Genomic DNA, 15,454 nt, shown 5'->3' with positions numbered 1-15,454 from the left:
GGAAAAGACAACCATACGGATGGAAAGCTAAATTCTTCAGTTCCTAACCAGGGAGAACAGACTGCATGATTCATAATGTGGGTTCAGATATGCCCAGAAGTTCAGCTATTTACCCAACATTTATCTGCATAAAACCATATACCTCAGGGCTCTAGCGTTTTAATGGGAAAATAATAGGAGTAGGCATTCTCTGGGGTTCTGAAGCATTTTGAGCATCTTATTAGTTTCAAATCACTAGAAGCACTGAGTGTAAGATCTGAGGTTCGGGAAGCACACTTTTCCCAATATGTAAACAAAAAACAATGCAAATTAAATTTCACTTATTTTCCTAATAACTCCAAGAAAGGTAATACAGGTTTTCACTCTTGTTTAACTAACATCTTCTGCTTGTGCTTTCCAAGGATATAGTGTAGATTTCTAAGGGTTCTTTAGAAGATGTAGCTTATTAATAGCAGTAAAAAGGTACAATTAAAAAAATATAAAAGCTAAAAAACATATTTTCTTCAAAAATCATTGCTTCCACCCTCCAGCTTCTCCACAGCTTTAACTAAATAACTTCAGTCTTGCAAGTGATGCATTTTTAGATTTGTTGTGATGTCCATACTGTAAATTATCCACGTCTTATTAATATTTCATTATTGATATACTAATATTTTCATATCATCTTTAAAAGAACCAAATGCAAATATGAATAACCAAATGATATCCTCAGAGTTTAAGACACGAGTACAACACAGTATTTACAGTAGATTCTCATTCATTTCCAACTTTTTGGGCACATACACGTGTTCTAGCTTTATTTATGTTCACCCATTTTTAGTTAAAAAACAAACAAATAATAAAAATCTCAGTCTAATAACTGAAATGCTACATTTATTCTGGCTAAAATTATCTACACAGTGTACGTACACTGATAGTGTCCAACAATAAGAACACTTTGTATTTGTACACAGTGAACAATGTTCTTACACTTAATATCTCTTCACATGTAATGGAATAAAATTGTCAACCATGCGTACGTACAGCAATTTTCACGCACTTATCATTTCCTGCTTTGTAGTCATTTGCCAAACCAGAGAGTAAATTAAATTGCCTTGCTTTTCTCTTCCACACTTGAAAACTATTTCAACAGTTCTTCGAGACTTAGAACTTTGTTTTGGGATAAAGTACTTAGCTGAGGCATAGAGTCAATCAACTTTCTGTTTCAAAAGCTCAGCAACAAAAGTATTCTTAAGGTAACAAAATACGAGAGGATTAAAGAAAGCTGCTTATCAATTAACACCTCAGTTCTTAAATAAGAGGTATGAGTCGGACATGTGACTAGGACAGGACCTTGAATACTATGCTTTGCTGTGTCTGGCACGGCACTGGGAAATTGCTGACTTTTTTTGTCTAAGGTATTCATATAGTTCTAACCTACTACTGGAACTATTTTAGCAGATTTAATAAATGAATGCTGTAAAAAGTTTACAAACGAATGTAAATGTAGTCATATTTTTCTTCTAAGAACTCTGTAAAGGCTCATTTTGGCAGCACAAATACTGTAACAGGAACAATACTAAGGGACTATCATGCCCTCTGCACATAGATGACATTTAAATTCACGAAGTGATCTGTATTCTCCACTGAGTACCAGGGACCACAGGGTGGGGGCTTCAAGGTAGTAACTACAAAGGGCCACAGTGGAACTTCTGAGTAGTAATAGAAATGTTTTATATCAAATTGCTCTCATGATAGTACAACAGTATACATTTGCCAAACTCACTGAATCGCAGTCTTAATTGGTGAATTTTATAATATGTAAATTACATCTCAATAAAGCTGACAAACAAAAGTTTTCAAATATTAAAAAAATCTTTGCAAGAATTCTGATTCTTTCTGCCATCGCATGCACAAATTGGAATAATAAAATGTCATGAAAAGAAGACTTTTCTCCTCCATTCTTTTTAGCTTGAGGAATTCAGGCATGGCAGATCAACAGATCTTACAACAATTCATCAATCTCTTACGACCAAATATAAATTTATCATATTTATTTACCATATGTGCAATCCAATTAGATATTCAAATAAATATTTCAATGTAATATCTAATAGTTGTCCATCACTAAACTAAGGCAAATATTGAGGAAACATGGAAAGTGGAATAATCAATGACCAATATGTGCTGCTTCTGAAAAAGCAAACAAAATAATTTAAGGACAATGTTTTCACCAAGACAAAGATAATTATTTGACTTTTGATCCCCAAAATCGATTTTCTTTCTCCAACCATTCGTTACCTCAAAACTTGAAAAACATATACACGCTATGCACAGGAAGTGGGTATGTGTTTATCTATCTTCAGGATACGCACACAGAAGTTTGTTTGGTAAAATCAATAACGTGGAAAAGAGTTACTTTTCATCTTTTCTCCCTCAGACAAGTCTTCTTGTCAATCTGATGAGGTGGCAAAAATGAAGCTTACACAGAAAACAAAATTGAAGCTAAAAGCGATAGATAAGATTGATGAACCCCGCGTTATCAAGTAAGTGTCAATAACAAGGGGCTACTGGGCATCTGCACTGTTTTCCTCTAAACTTTTAGCTTTACATCCGTAAAACCTCAAGATAACTATCTACCATGGAGTCAAAGTGGCCAACAACTGTGTGGTCCTTTGATAAGGGACAGTGTTACAATTTGTCTCCTTCTCTCCCACAGATTGCCTCTACTGGGGCAAGGCCAGGCACAACAGCTGCAAATAGCCCAAAGACATTCTTTAGTGTAAAAGAAATTATCAGAAAATATGTACAATAGCAATCAATAGTAAAAAACTATCTAAACTTAATGATTATTTATTTGGATGTTTTATGTCAACTGTATTTGTTCTCTTCCTTCTAAACAATACTGTTGATAAACCAATTAAGTATAATAAGTGGTAGGATTTCATACATTTAAAAATGAGATGATGTTAACAATTATCTGAGAGTTTAAGTGAAGTATCTAGATAACTAAGTAGTATTTAAAATCTGTGGCTGGACTATATTGCCATTTATTTAATGCCTACAATGCATTCAATTATGCATATAAATGTACAATAGAACTACCATCTTTGCCATTAAAAAAAGAGAGAGAGATAGCCCATTTTCCCAGAAAAAAAAATTAGCCTAACTAATGAAGACTGTTTAGTGACACAGAAAATGATGATGTCATAATATTGGGGGGAGAAGCAAAATTTTAAAATATGAGTTATGACTATAATTATCTTAATAAATATTCACAGAAAATAGCTATTGAAGGTTTACAACATATACCAATTGGTATGTTAGAGTAGTGAATAATTTTTTCTGCTGTTTTATGAATTTTTTCAAAAATTAATTTTTATTTCTGGACTTGTTTTCTCCACACATTTGAAAATATAGCAAGTTTACATCAAGATTCCTTAACATTGTGTCAGCAAATATTAGTTTTAGGGGGAAAAAAAGAAGTTTTGTTTTGTTTTGTTTTTATCCTCACCTGAGGACATTTTTGCATTTATCTTCAGACAGAGCGGGAAAGAGAAGGGGAGGAAAAGAGAGGGAGAAACATTGATGTGAGAGAGACACTTTGACTGGTTGCCACCCACATGACCCCAACCAGGGCCGGGGACAAACTGCAACTGGGGTACGTGCCCTTAGTGGGAACCGAATCCGTGACTCTCTGCTCTACAGGCCGACGCTCTGACCACTGAGCCAAACTGGTCAGGGCAAAAAAGGGTTCTTTATCATCACCTGCAGGGCAGATGTCATCTCAAGCCAACCTGTACCCTATTGTGGGCAGCAGATGCCAGTCTCTTCAGCAGGAAGCAGCCCTATTCAAGGACAGTGAGCGGAAATGTCATCCTGGGTAAGTGTCCTGAAGTCTTGTCTTGCTACACAGTCTTCAGTGGACTGAAATAAAGTGGAAATGGGTGAAGAGAAACTAAGATTTATGTAAAGAGCAAAGAAATTATTCTGCCCTACCCTGACCACATTTCTCCTCTTAAGCTATAGTCTGTAACTTTTTTTGCCTTCCAATTTGCTCTGGTGGTTGTCTTTTATTGATATTATATGTATAAAAACATTCAAGGAGGAAATACTGAGTTTCCTCAGGCTCCGAGCCCCTTTCTGAGAAGATGCAGCTGTGTCCCTCACCCTTCTCCAGCTACCATGTTGTCTTCAGTACATTCTTTTCTATCTTACAGGCGTTTTAGTGTATTTTGTATTTACCAAAATACAAACACCTATCAGACAAGTACAATTAGCTAGTGTTATTTTCAGTCAACATTTATGTTGGGAGTAAGCAAGGATGTTGGCAAAGTAAGACCTGTGGGAATGGGGCAGTAGATAGGAATAGGAACCACCAAAAGGGAAGAGAAGTTTATGGAAGGGGAAGAGGAACCGTGAAATGAAATTTGATTTCACTCACCTTTTGATCCTGGGTCAATCCTGTTGATCCTGGTTGAGAAAAGAATGAGAGCTTTAGAATCTGACCAACATGGATTCTAACCCTGGCTCTCGACCGCTTAGTCATTGTGAGGTTGTGAACGTTACCTAACCTGTCTCAATAAATGTGCCACCTTTCTTGTCCAATAGGGAAGACACTTCATAGAAATGTTTTAAGTAATAAATGAGGTAATTTTTAATTAATTATATATAATAAGTACTTCACAAATGTTAATTACTGTTCCCTTTATTTTCCCTTTCTTTTTATTTGCTTCTGCAATTTAGAGGTAAGTAACCTCCTAAAGGCCATATTTGCAATGTGTGTTGGAACCGTATTTACTAGTTCACTAACATCACCATCCTCAAGATGGTCAAGACTCGGTTTCCAATGGCCAGGCTGAATCCTGAGGGTTCTTCTTTGTCTTGGGGAGAAGATCTAGGTCTGTGTTCTAACTCTTCAGGCAAATGGAATGGAAACTCCACTTGTATGCTTCCTGCATGAGGAATTCTACAGGCTGCTCTGTACTAATCTGTTACAGAACGTAACGAGCTCCCAGATGTGAGCCGTGTGAGAGTGGAGCCATGCAAGGACCAGTAGAGAAATGACTGTCGTCACAAGCCCCAGATGAGCCTCTAAACGTCGGGGGGCTCAGCAAAGAGCCATAAGAAGCCCAGTTATGAGTGTGCAGTGTCAGATGACTGTCCCCAACCTAAAAGTTTACTTCACCTGAAAAACTGCCGGAGATGTTAGTGCTTAATTAGCAACATATATCTCTTGAAAACTGAATAGCAAAGAGGCTCTAATTGCAGTGTCTTTAGTTTGTCACATACAAACTGTTTGAAAGTCCCAAATTCCAAAACATTATGAAAAAAAAATCTTCAAAGGGTACATGGCAAGGCAAGACATAACTAGAGTATAAGCAAGTTGGCTTTTTTTTTTTTTTTACTAATTTTTAATTTTTTTCCCTCTGAAAGTCAGAATGAAAACTGCTGTGAACAACAATCTGTGGCACCTTACCGGCTGTGTGCCTGGTCTCACGGAGTCAGCGGGAGTCTTGCCGACTAAAGAACTATCGGAAAGAGGCCTTTGCTAGAACCAAAAAATGCTACCAGCTATTCTAATTTGATAGGAAAATTAAGTCCATACATTGTGTAATCATACTCCACGAGCATGCTCATATAGCATTTAGCATTCAAGCATTATTCCTTAAAACATTTTAAAATAAAAGCAAATGTGATTCAACTTTTAAATATGGATAATTATGAAATTTGGGTCTATTAGACTTACGAATAGAATACAATTCCTAACATAAAAGTGGGAGAAATTTTGTGTCTTTGTTTTGCTTTATATTTTAAAACCCAAAGAGGCAAAACATTATTTTTACAGAAGCTTTTCCATACATGAAAAAACACTTCTTTCTCTCTCTCTCTCCCTCCCCCTGCCCCCTCACACACACACACACACACACACACACACACACACACACACCCTAATACGTGAATTTATATAGCAGTATCTCACAGGGGTGCTAAGCATGTGATATATGTAATAAAGCATTGCTATACCCAGAAATATGGCTCTAAAATAGTCATATGCGACTATTCAATGAGGAGAGTGTTTAGGATAACCCAATTTGAGAAAGCTGTGTTACAAGATCAGATTCTATTTTTAGGCTGGATTTTTCTAGACAGATGTTAAAAACCCATAAAGAGGATTTTAAAAGTGTTATTACCGGTAAGTTATTGCACCCTTAATGTAGTCCGTACTGTGGCAATAGAAGCTTCAGGAAAACATCTTTTCTTTCTGTCTCTTTCTCTCTTTAAACTTTATTTATAGCCTTGCAAAAGACTAGCATTCACATAACCCGCCTTTGCAGGCGTGCCAGAAGATTAATGATATCGCAGTGTTCTTGAGAACAAAAATGTGTCTACCACTGTGTTGAATAATCTCTCCTTTCACACATTAAAAGTGAGATGAGGCCTACTTTAGAAAGCAAGGACAATGTGTCACAAAGAGTTAGTTGGCTTAAAGACATTCGCGTATTGCTATCCTGAATCACAAATTGTTTTCATGCATGTTATCTTGAGAATAAGAAAGCTTTTATCACCATCACTTTTTAAAAATTTACATAACACCTAAAAATTTGACTTATTCCAGCATTTTATTTTATTTTATTTTTTTACAATCTGTTGCTGGTAAAAAATGAGAATTTAGAGAAAACTGTATGCTATGACCTCTTTTATCTCTATTCTCCTTAAATTGGCTAACAAGACTTAAAGCTATCTAAAGATTTGAATATAAATGTAGCCATTTATGTTAAAGTTACCATTGCCTAGTTTTAGTAAAAATAACAATAACCCATGCACTATGTTAAGTGTTCAACATGCATTATCTCATTTAATCCTCATAAAAATCCTAAGAGATAGTTACTACTATTACCCTTCAATGGAGGAGAGAATTTATGTTTAGAGAAATGCATTACTAACCTTAAGTCACCCCTCTAACAGGTGACAGAATCACATCTCAAACTCAGGTTTGGAGGAACTGCAATGCCATATTCTTAACCATTATGATATACTGGGCTATATTCATTTAATATAGTCTTTTATTCAGACAGGTGATACGTATAGACTTTTTATAACTTCTAGGAATTTCATCACCAATATTTAGGTGCATGCCGTATGCCAGTCACTGCCATTGAACTTCGGAATTATAAAAGTGAGTAAAACATATGACAAAGGGAACAAGAACATATAATGGGGTAAAAACAGTCTGTGCAATAAATGGTGTTGGGTAATTTGACAGATACATGCAGTAAAATAAAACTAGAACACCTTCTTATACCACATACAAGAATAAACTCAAAATGGATTAAAGACTTAAATGTAAGACTTAAAACTATAAATTCCTAGAGAGAAAAATAAAGAACATAGGCAGTAAAATCTCAGACACTTTTCTAAGCAAATTGTTTTCTGACATATCTCCACAAGCAAGGGAAACAAAAGAAAAAAATAAACAAAGGGGACTACATCAAACTAAAAGGTTTTTGTGTAACAAAGGAAATATCAATAAAACAAAAACACAACCTATCAAATGGGAGAAAATATTTGCAAATGATACATCTGATAAGGGGTTAATATCCAAAATTTATAAAGAACTTATACAACTCAACACACACACACACAAATCCAATTGAAAAATGGGTAGAAGACCTGAATAGAAATTTCTCCAAAGATGACATACAGATGGGGGTTGGGTGAGAAGAGATAAGACAAAGAACTTATATGCATAGATGCATAACCAATGGACACAGACAATAGTGTGGTGAAAATGGGGGGAGTGGGGAGGAAGGAGTCAATGGGGAAAAAGGAGAGACATCTGTAATAATTTCAACAATAAAGATAAATTGTTTTAAAATGGTGCTCAACCTCATTAGTCATCAGAGGAATGCAAATTAAAACCACAATGAGATATCACTTCACACCTGTCAGAATGACTATCATCAATAAATCAACAAACAAATGCTAGCCAGGGTGTGGAGAAAAGACAAACTTCATGGGCTGTTGGGGCGAATGCAGATTGGTGAAGCCACTATGCAAAGCAGTATAAAAGTTCCTCAGAAATGTAAAATAGATCTGCTTTATCCAGCAATTCTACTTCTGGGTATATATGTAAAGCCTAAAACATTAATTCAAAAGCAGATGTGCACTCATATGTTCACTGTATGGGTTGAGGTGCTGTTGAAAAGGATGAAGGGGTTAAGAAATACAGATTGGTAGTCACAAAATAGACACAATGGTGTAAAGTACAGCATAGGGAATATAGTTATAATATTGTAATAACAATGTAAGGTGCCACATGGCTACCTGAAATACAGGGGGACCACTTTGTAAAGTATATGGTTATCTAACCATTATGCTGCAAACCTGAAATTAATACATTGAAAAATAACATTGAATGTAAACTGTGAATGGAAAATTAATGAAGTGAGTCAAACACAATTTTTACTCTTAAAATGTGGAGGGGCCACAGAGCCAACTCAGGCTCCAGTCATTTAGTTTTTTCAAACCATATGACATCATATGAAACATTAAAATGTACTGACAGCCCTGGCCAGGTGGCTCAGTTAGTTGGAGCATCATCCTGTACACCAAAATGTTGCAGGTTCAATCCCGATTAGAGCACATACCTAGGTTACAAGTTTGATCTCTGCTTGGGGTGTGTACAGGAGGCAACCAATTGATGTTTCTCTCACATCAATGTTTCTCTCTCTCTCTTTCTCCCCCTCCCTTCTTCTCTCTTTAAAAATCAATAAAAACATATCCTTGGGTGAGAATTTTAAAAAAAATGCACTCACATCTTACATTAAATAGAATTTATATAACTACATATAAGTTTGGTTACATTTGCTTGAGATTATTTTTATAGGCATTTTAATATTCATTAATCTTGATATCATCAATATACATATTTTCCAAAGTATCAGACATTTTTGCCCAGGTCCTCTGCATATAATGAATAAGAGTATATTGGCCATAATGAGGAAGAAAAAAAAGTAAACTAGGAAAGGAACACAATGTGGTAAGTAAATAAAACAGGCAAGTGCAAAGTATTATAGGGGCCAAAGGACATCACTTCACAGGGAAAAAAAAATTTGAGGAAAATCTTGGGGCATCAGTAACATCTCACCATGTATCAAAACCCCCATTTACAAAGTTATTGAGCTACAAAAATGTGCTATGTTCAAGAAATTTCAAGTAGCATTGTGTGACTTAAGAAGCATATTTGGGCAGCATGATAGAGGGTAGTGATGGAGAGAGACTTCCAGGTTAATGTCTTTTCATTGTACATGGTTTCCCTTATCTGAGGGAAATTTTGATATATATTGTACTAGAAATTTTCTTTACTGTACTGAATACTGCAGCTTGGTTTTCTCTAAACATATTTTAAATTATCATTAATTTTTCAGACACCATTTCTTCCTAAAGAAACAAACTATATGGTTAATTCAGAATATTTGCTGATCAACAAGTATTTATAAATTATTTGAGACTACACTATACATATGTACATATAAACATAGTATTTATAGTTTGCATGATATATACAGTACAAATATTCATTATATAACATATACATAGATATATATTGTAAGTATAGTATAGACAAAAATAGTAAATGTAGAGTATATTTCTGTGTGTATATGTGTCTATACATAAATATTATAAAATATAAGTTTAAAATATATATAATCTAGCATATATATTCTGTATGTTCATGACCTCAAAATTTCTTTTTACATCATGGAATACATCCAGCAGAAGTGGCCAAATCTTATATATCCCATTTAAAAAACTGGACAACTACATTGACCAAAAATAATACTTTCAAGAGTAAATGGAAAGCTTTGGAGTGTAAAACAATCTGTATAAATGGGGGTGGGGTGGGGGAGTTAACCTGCAATTCTTTTAAAATTATTTTCTAAATATTTAACATGTTGAAAACAGTCTATCTTGCCCTGGGGGGTGTAGCTCAGTTGGTTGAGCATCATCCCATTCATGAAAAAGTTGCTGGTTCGACTCCTGGTCAGAGCACAGTCCCCAGTCAAGGTATGGTATAGGAGGCAGCTGATCCATGTTTCTCTCTCTCCCTCTCCCTTCTTCCCTCTAAAACCAATAAAAACATATTTTTAAAAAATAGTCTGTCTTCATTTAATAACTTAGTTTGCTAGAAGGGGAAGATAAAACAAGTAGCTATATTGATTAGTCTTTGAATTAAACATCTTTTAAAATGCCAGAGAAAAGATATTGCTTTATATCAGTTCATTCTTAGAAATGGGGATACTGAGAATAAAACCAACTAAAATGGTAAACCAACCAAACAGAATAATAGTACCACTAGTTCAAAGCTATCTCATCTGAAAACTCTTGCTCTAAGTGGATATAAAAGATTACAAAATTGGGATTTTATTTTATAAGTGAGTTTCACCTTGTGAAGAAGTAGAAAAAGAGATGAACAGGTATTTTAAAGCATAGGCTGAAGAAAAATAGGTCATATGATGAAGAAAGAAGGAAGGAAGGAAGGAAGGAAGGAAGGAAGGAAGGAAGGAAGGAAGGAAGGAAGGAAGGAAGGAAGGAAGGAGAAAGAGAGAGAGAAGGAAGGAAGGAAGGAAGGAAGGAAGGAAGGAAGGAAGGAAGGAAGGAAGGAAGGAAGGAAGGAAGGAAGGAAGGAAGGAAGGGAGAGAGAGAGAAGGAAGGAAGGAAGGAAGGAAGGAAGGAAGGAAGGAAGGAAGGAAGGAAGGAAGGAAGGAAGGAAGGAGGAAGGAAGGAAGGAAGGAAGGAAGGAAGGAAGGAAGGAAGGAAGGAAGGAAGGAAGGGAGAGAGAGAGAGAAGGAAGGAAGGAAGGAAGGAAGGAAGGAAGGAAGGAAGGAAGGAAGGAAGGAAGGAAGGAGAGAGAGAGAAGGAAGGAAGGAAGGAAGGAAGGAAGGAAGGAAGGAAGGAAGGAAGGAAGGAAGGAAGGAAGGAAGGAGGAAGGAAGGAAGGAAGGAAGGAAGGAAGGAAGGAAGGAAGGGAGGGAGGGAGGGAGGGAGAGAGAGAGAGAAGGAAGGAAGGAAGGAAGGAAGGAAGGAAGGAAGGAAGGAAGGAAGGAAGGAAGGAAGGGAGGGAGGAAGGAAGGAAAAGAAAGAAAAGAAAAAAGGCAAAGAGAACAGAAAAATTCTCACTTTCAAACTATAATGATGGAAGTCTTTATACCTATATTTACTAAAATAAATTGGCTAAATAAAACATAAAATGCATGACTGTAGTCAGACAAGACTTGGTTTGTTTTCCAATGCCTGCATGTTGATGAGAATGACACCAGAATTAAATTATGCTGTGTTGTAATATGATTAAACGGACATCACCCCAAGGCCACATAATTCTGTGCCTTAAAATCTTGCTCCTGGTAGTGTCCTCTCAGTTTATATGTATTGTTTCCATGAAATTCTAAAGTTCCCTTTTCTTAAAAAAAGCAAATTATAAGCTTTGACCCATATTTTAGTTATTCTTACTTTAAAGTCATAGCCAAATATACATGCACTCATATATTTTTATTCTATACAGTCTAAATAACTAACATTAAGTTAGATGCTGAGAATATAATCTTAAGAAATATAGACATGACCTTTGTCCTGTTGGAATTAAGGTCTAATAGGGACAGAGACGTAAACTACAATTGCAAAGCAATGTAGTACATGTTATGATGGAAGAAGTAAAGGGGGTCATTGAGAATGTGGGGGGGGGGAGACTTGGAGGAATCAATGCCTAGGAAGGCTTCTTAGAGGAAGTGAAATCTAAGCTAAGACCTAGAGTGTAATTATCAGCTGAGTCAGAGAAGGGTGGGGAAATTAGGGAAGCATTTTAGGCAGAGGAAATAGCAACTGCGGAATGCCAGAGGTAGGAAGACAAGGATCCTATGGAGGCGCATACATTGAAAAGATAAGCAAAGTCCATTTCACAGGGCATTATACATCACGTCGAGAAAACTGAATATCGTTAAGCTGGGGAAGAACATAATTCGATTTGCTTTGTAGAACCATTTTTTATCTTCTACATAGAGACTTGAAGACAGAATTGGAAGCAGGAAAACCAACCATGAGGTTGTTATAGCAGATCAGGCAAGGGACAAAGTAGGGTTGAGACAGTCAAATAAAATAAAATTAAGGAAGTAACCTGTACTTAAGATGAAGAGCGTATAAGGTTCATATTGTATGTGGGTGAGTCATGGGGAGGAAGGGAGGAAACAAATATAAACCTCAGTTTGATGAGAAACTAGATAAGTAATGGAACCGTTTAATGAGAGTGGGAAACATGGGGCAGAAAAGCTGACAATCCAATTTTGAACATGTTGCCTGTGAGATACCTTTGGGCCATGCGACGGGGATGCTTAGAGACAGGTACATTAGAGATTTGACACTCAGTCGTGAAGTCTACGCCAGATATAGACATTTGGAAGTCATCAGCTTATAGGTTTTATGATAATTCAAATTCTAAAACCAAATGAGATTGACCAAGGGGAATGGACGGAGCAAGAAGAGCAAAGTGCCAAAGGCTGAGCTCTGATAAAGCCCAACATATAAGGAATGAGAGGGAAGGGGAAATTCTATAAAGACAGCAGAATAGATGGCAGAGAAAATGATGGAAATAGGAGGAGCAGGAAGAGTTTCAGAAAAAGAGAGTGTTCAACAGTATCCAATATGGTTGAGAAGTCAAATACAAAGATTAAGATGTGTCTATTCTCCTCGTACAGGCCATTTGGTAGTACAGAAGATAACTACCTCTGTTAGCATATATGTAAATATATATGTGTGTATATAACCATATATAGGTATGTGTATCTTCACACACACATTCATTCAATTACCATAATAGTATGGGTTAGGCACTAGTATTATGCCCTTTTCAAGAATAAAAAATGAAAAGAAGTGTCAATTTGTCCAAGGTCACACAGCTAGTCAGTGGCAGAACCAAAAATTAAAATAGGTTGAGGACTTGAGTGGTAGGTGAAAGAGTAAAGATTAGGAGTGCAGATAACTCTTTCCAGCAATATCACTGTGGGAAGATTGTCTGCTTATCAGGTCCACGCTATCTGAGACATACTACCAGGCTGACTCTCAAGGGGTAACAAATGGCTTTTAAAAGAAATAATACTTTCAACGATAAAAAATTTTTTATAAAGAAGGAAATCCTTTTAAAAACCCAGTGTTTTTGAGTAATAGTGGTAACAACATACAAAAATTCTTCCAAAGTACCACCTCCTTAAGTTTTGAAAACAATGCATTATTGTTGCTCCTTAAACCTAATATTCAAGTGTAACCCTGCCTGGAGCTACTTCAAGAGTCATTTCAACAAAGTTCTCCCAGTGGATTTGCCCAAGGAACTAGAATCTTGAACACTGAGCTTTAATTTATTAATATGCCTTAATGAGGTCAGGTAGCTATTATGATCAACCACTGTCTGTTTAGAGCATTATCCTCGGAAATATCTTTATAAAGCCTGACTGTGCAAGAGAAGAAATTCCTTCATAATTTTCTTTTCATTTCCAAATATTTTGGGAATATTATGTAGCCACATTTATCATCTACTAATACCTTATTATAAACCATTGTTGGATGAGAAACCACATTAAAGTATTTGCTATTTACACAATTCACTCCTCTAGTGCACATTAAGTTCTAACATGGTATGAATAAGAGCGTAATTATAATTAGAAAATCTTTTAAAATAAGATTTAGAAACACAAAAGGATCTCTGTAGTTTACAAATGTGAAAAAGATACTTAAGTAAAATTATGAAATTAGATAGATAAGCAATTTTTCAAAAATTTAGTATAGCATCTATTCAATTACCCTTATAATTTCAATTTCAATTTTTATTTTGGTGGTCTGCTTTCTCTCTTTATTAAAAAAAAAAAAAAAAAAGTTTTCTTTCCAAAAAAGAAAACCAATAATGTTTGCAGTTGCCTCAAGACTTTTCTTTGGCCACAGTTTCCTTTTACATAATTGAATTTCCCAGTGACAGTTCCATAAACATTATTGTCAGGTTAACTAGCCAAAGACACTCTATTCTCCCCCTCCCTTAGGAATGTAAGTGATGCTGAACACAACTAACATGAAATTGGGAAAGACAATGACTTGTTTCTAACCACAAAAGTCATAATGATACTTAGTTGAGCCAAATTTTTTAAAGGACATGAGTTTGTTTCCAATATTCTGATACGTTGCATTGGGCATGTTAAAAATAAGGTTACATTATCCCTAAAACAACCTTGATATTCCTTCAAACTTCACCATTCTACTAAACATGAAGTCTGTCATGTTACCTGAGAGAAAGAGTAGGGTACCCTTCTCCAATGACAAGAGAGACATTAGGGGTTGTAGCCTGTGTTTGACTGCAGACCTTATTTTAGCATTGGACACCTGATTTTCAAAGGTTATCTTTCCCAAATTAAAGGAAGAATGAGACATGAGGGCTCCTCTGTGCTGAGTGCACTTTGCTTACATAAGATCCTTTAAGTTCCTCAATAAGAAACTGTGCTTCCAGGTGATAAATGGGTCAGATTCACAGAATATTGAAAGCGTGAGAGGGAGGTAGGAAGAAAGGGAGGCTCTCCTTCTTTCTATTTCCAGCATGTGGTGTAACTGGGATATTCACAAGATTCTGTTAGAAAGAAAAACGTCAAGTCATGAAGGATCAGAAAAGTGCTAATATAATAAATGGGAAACCTCTGTGGTTTCTTTCTTTTTCTTTGCTACTACTAAGTATTTTTGGTAATGTTTTCATTGTTTTTAACCACCTCTTCCCTCCCTACTTTAGTTAAAATACTCATAATTGTCACTGTGGTTATGTGGGCCAATGAGTTCTGTATATAAATACGTTGATTCAGACGATTACGATTAGATTCAAGCATCATGACCCAGTGGACAATGCCTCATATGAACGCCCACTGCCCAGGATGCATGGAGAATCTCCCTGAACTACCCTTGCTTTATTTCAAGGACTAGATAAAAATGACCTCCTCCGAATCAAGAATCCTCACTCAACACACGTTTCCACTCCATTTCCATTCTTTCTCTTCTGGCTGACAAAAGACTGGAGTCCTGGGTCTCAGGCCAAGCTGGAGAGGAGTACAAAGGAATGTAATGAACACTAAAATGGGGAAAAGAAGGAAGAAACAAGTGTACGCATTAGTTTTTGATAAATGAGGGCTTGCTGTCTAGCTTTCTTGCCTCCTAGTCTCTGCCTCTTCTTATGTCAGTGGAGCAATCACCTTTGTGCTTTCTCAGTAATAACCATCAATGTTATCTATCAGAATGCTAAATTAGCTTTAGTTTTTGAAATAAAAGTTAGCATGAAGACTCTTTTTTTTTCTTCCAGAAATGACATATGCAACGTTGGGTACCTTGAAGTCTACATTCTTCATTCATTAAAAACAATAATCCGTTTTGGCTCACAAAACCTAAATGTTCCATCA

The 15,454-nt window shown here is 35.9% G+C and overlaps 1 long non-coding RNA gene across 1 annotated transcript; it reads right to left on the bottom strand.

The window, feature by feature from the left end:
* Positions 1–3,758: 3,758 nt before the first annotated feature.
* Positions 3,759–15,045, bottom strand: LOC118641434. The gene is made up of 3 exons (XR_004961608.1): positions 15,020–15,045; positions 4,424–4,452; positions 3,759–3,906 (listed from the first exon to the last, which is right to left on the bottom strand). It is a non-coding gene; the product is annotated as an uncharacterized LOC118641434 (long non-coding RNA).
* Between the last annotated feature and the right edge of the window lie 409 nt (positions 15,046–15,454).

This window comes from Molossus molossus, unplaced genomic scaffold (assembly GCF_014108415.1).
Source record: "Molossus molossus isolate mMolMol1 unplaced genomic scaffold, mMolMol1.p scaffold_m16_p_3, whole genome shotgun sequence".
NCBI lineage: Eukaryota > Metazoa > Chordata > Mammalia > Chiroptera > Molossidae > Molossus > Molossus molossus.
The sequence above is the reverse complement of the archived record's forward strand: the minus strand, read 5'-3'. Positions and strand labels throughout refer to the sequence as shown.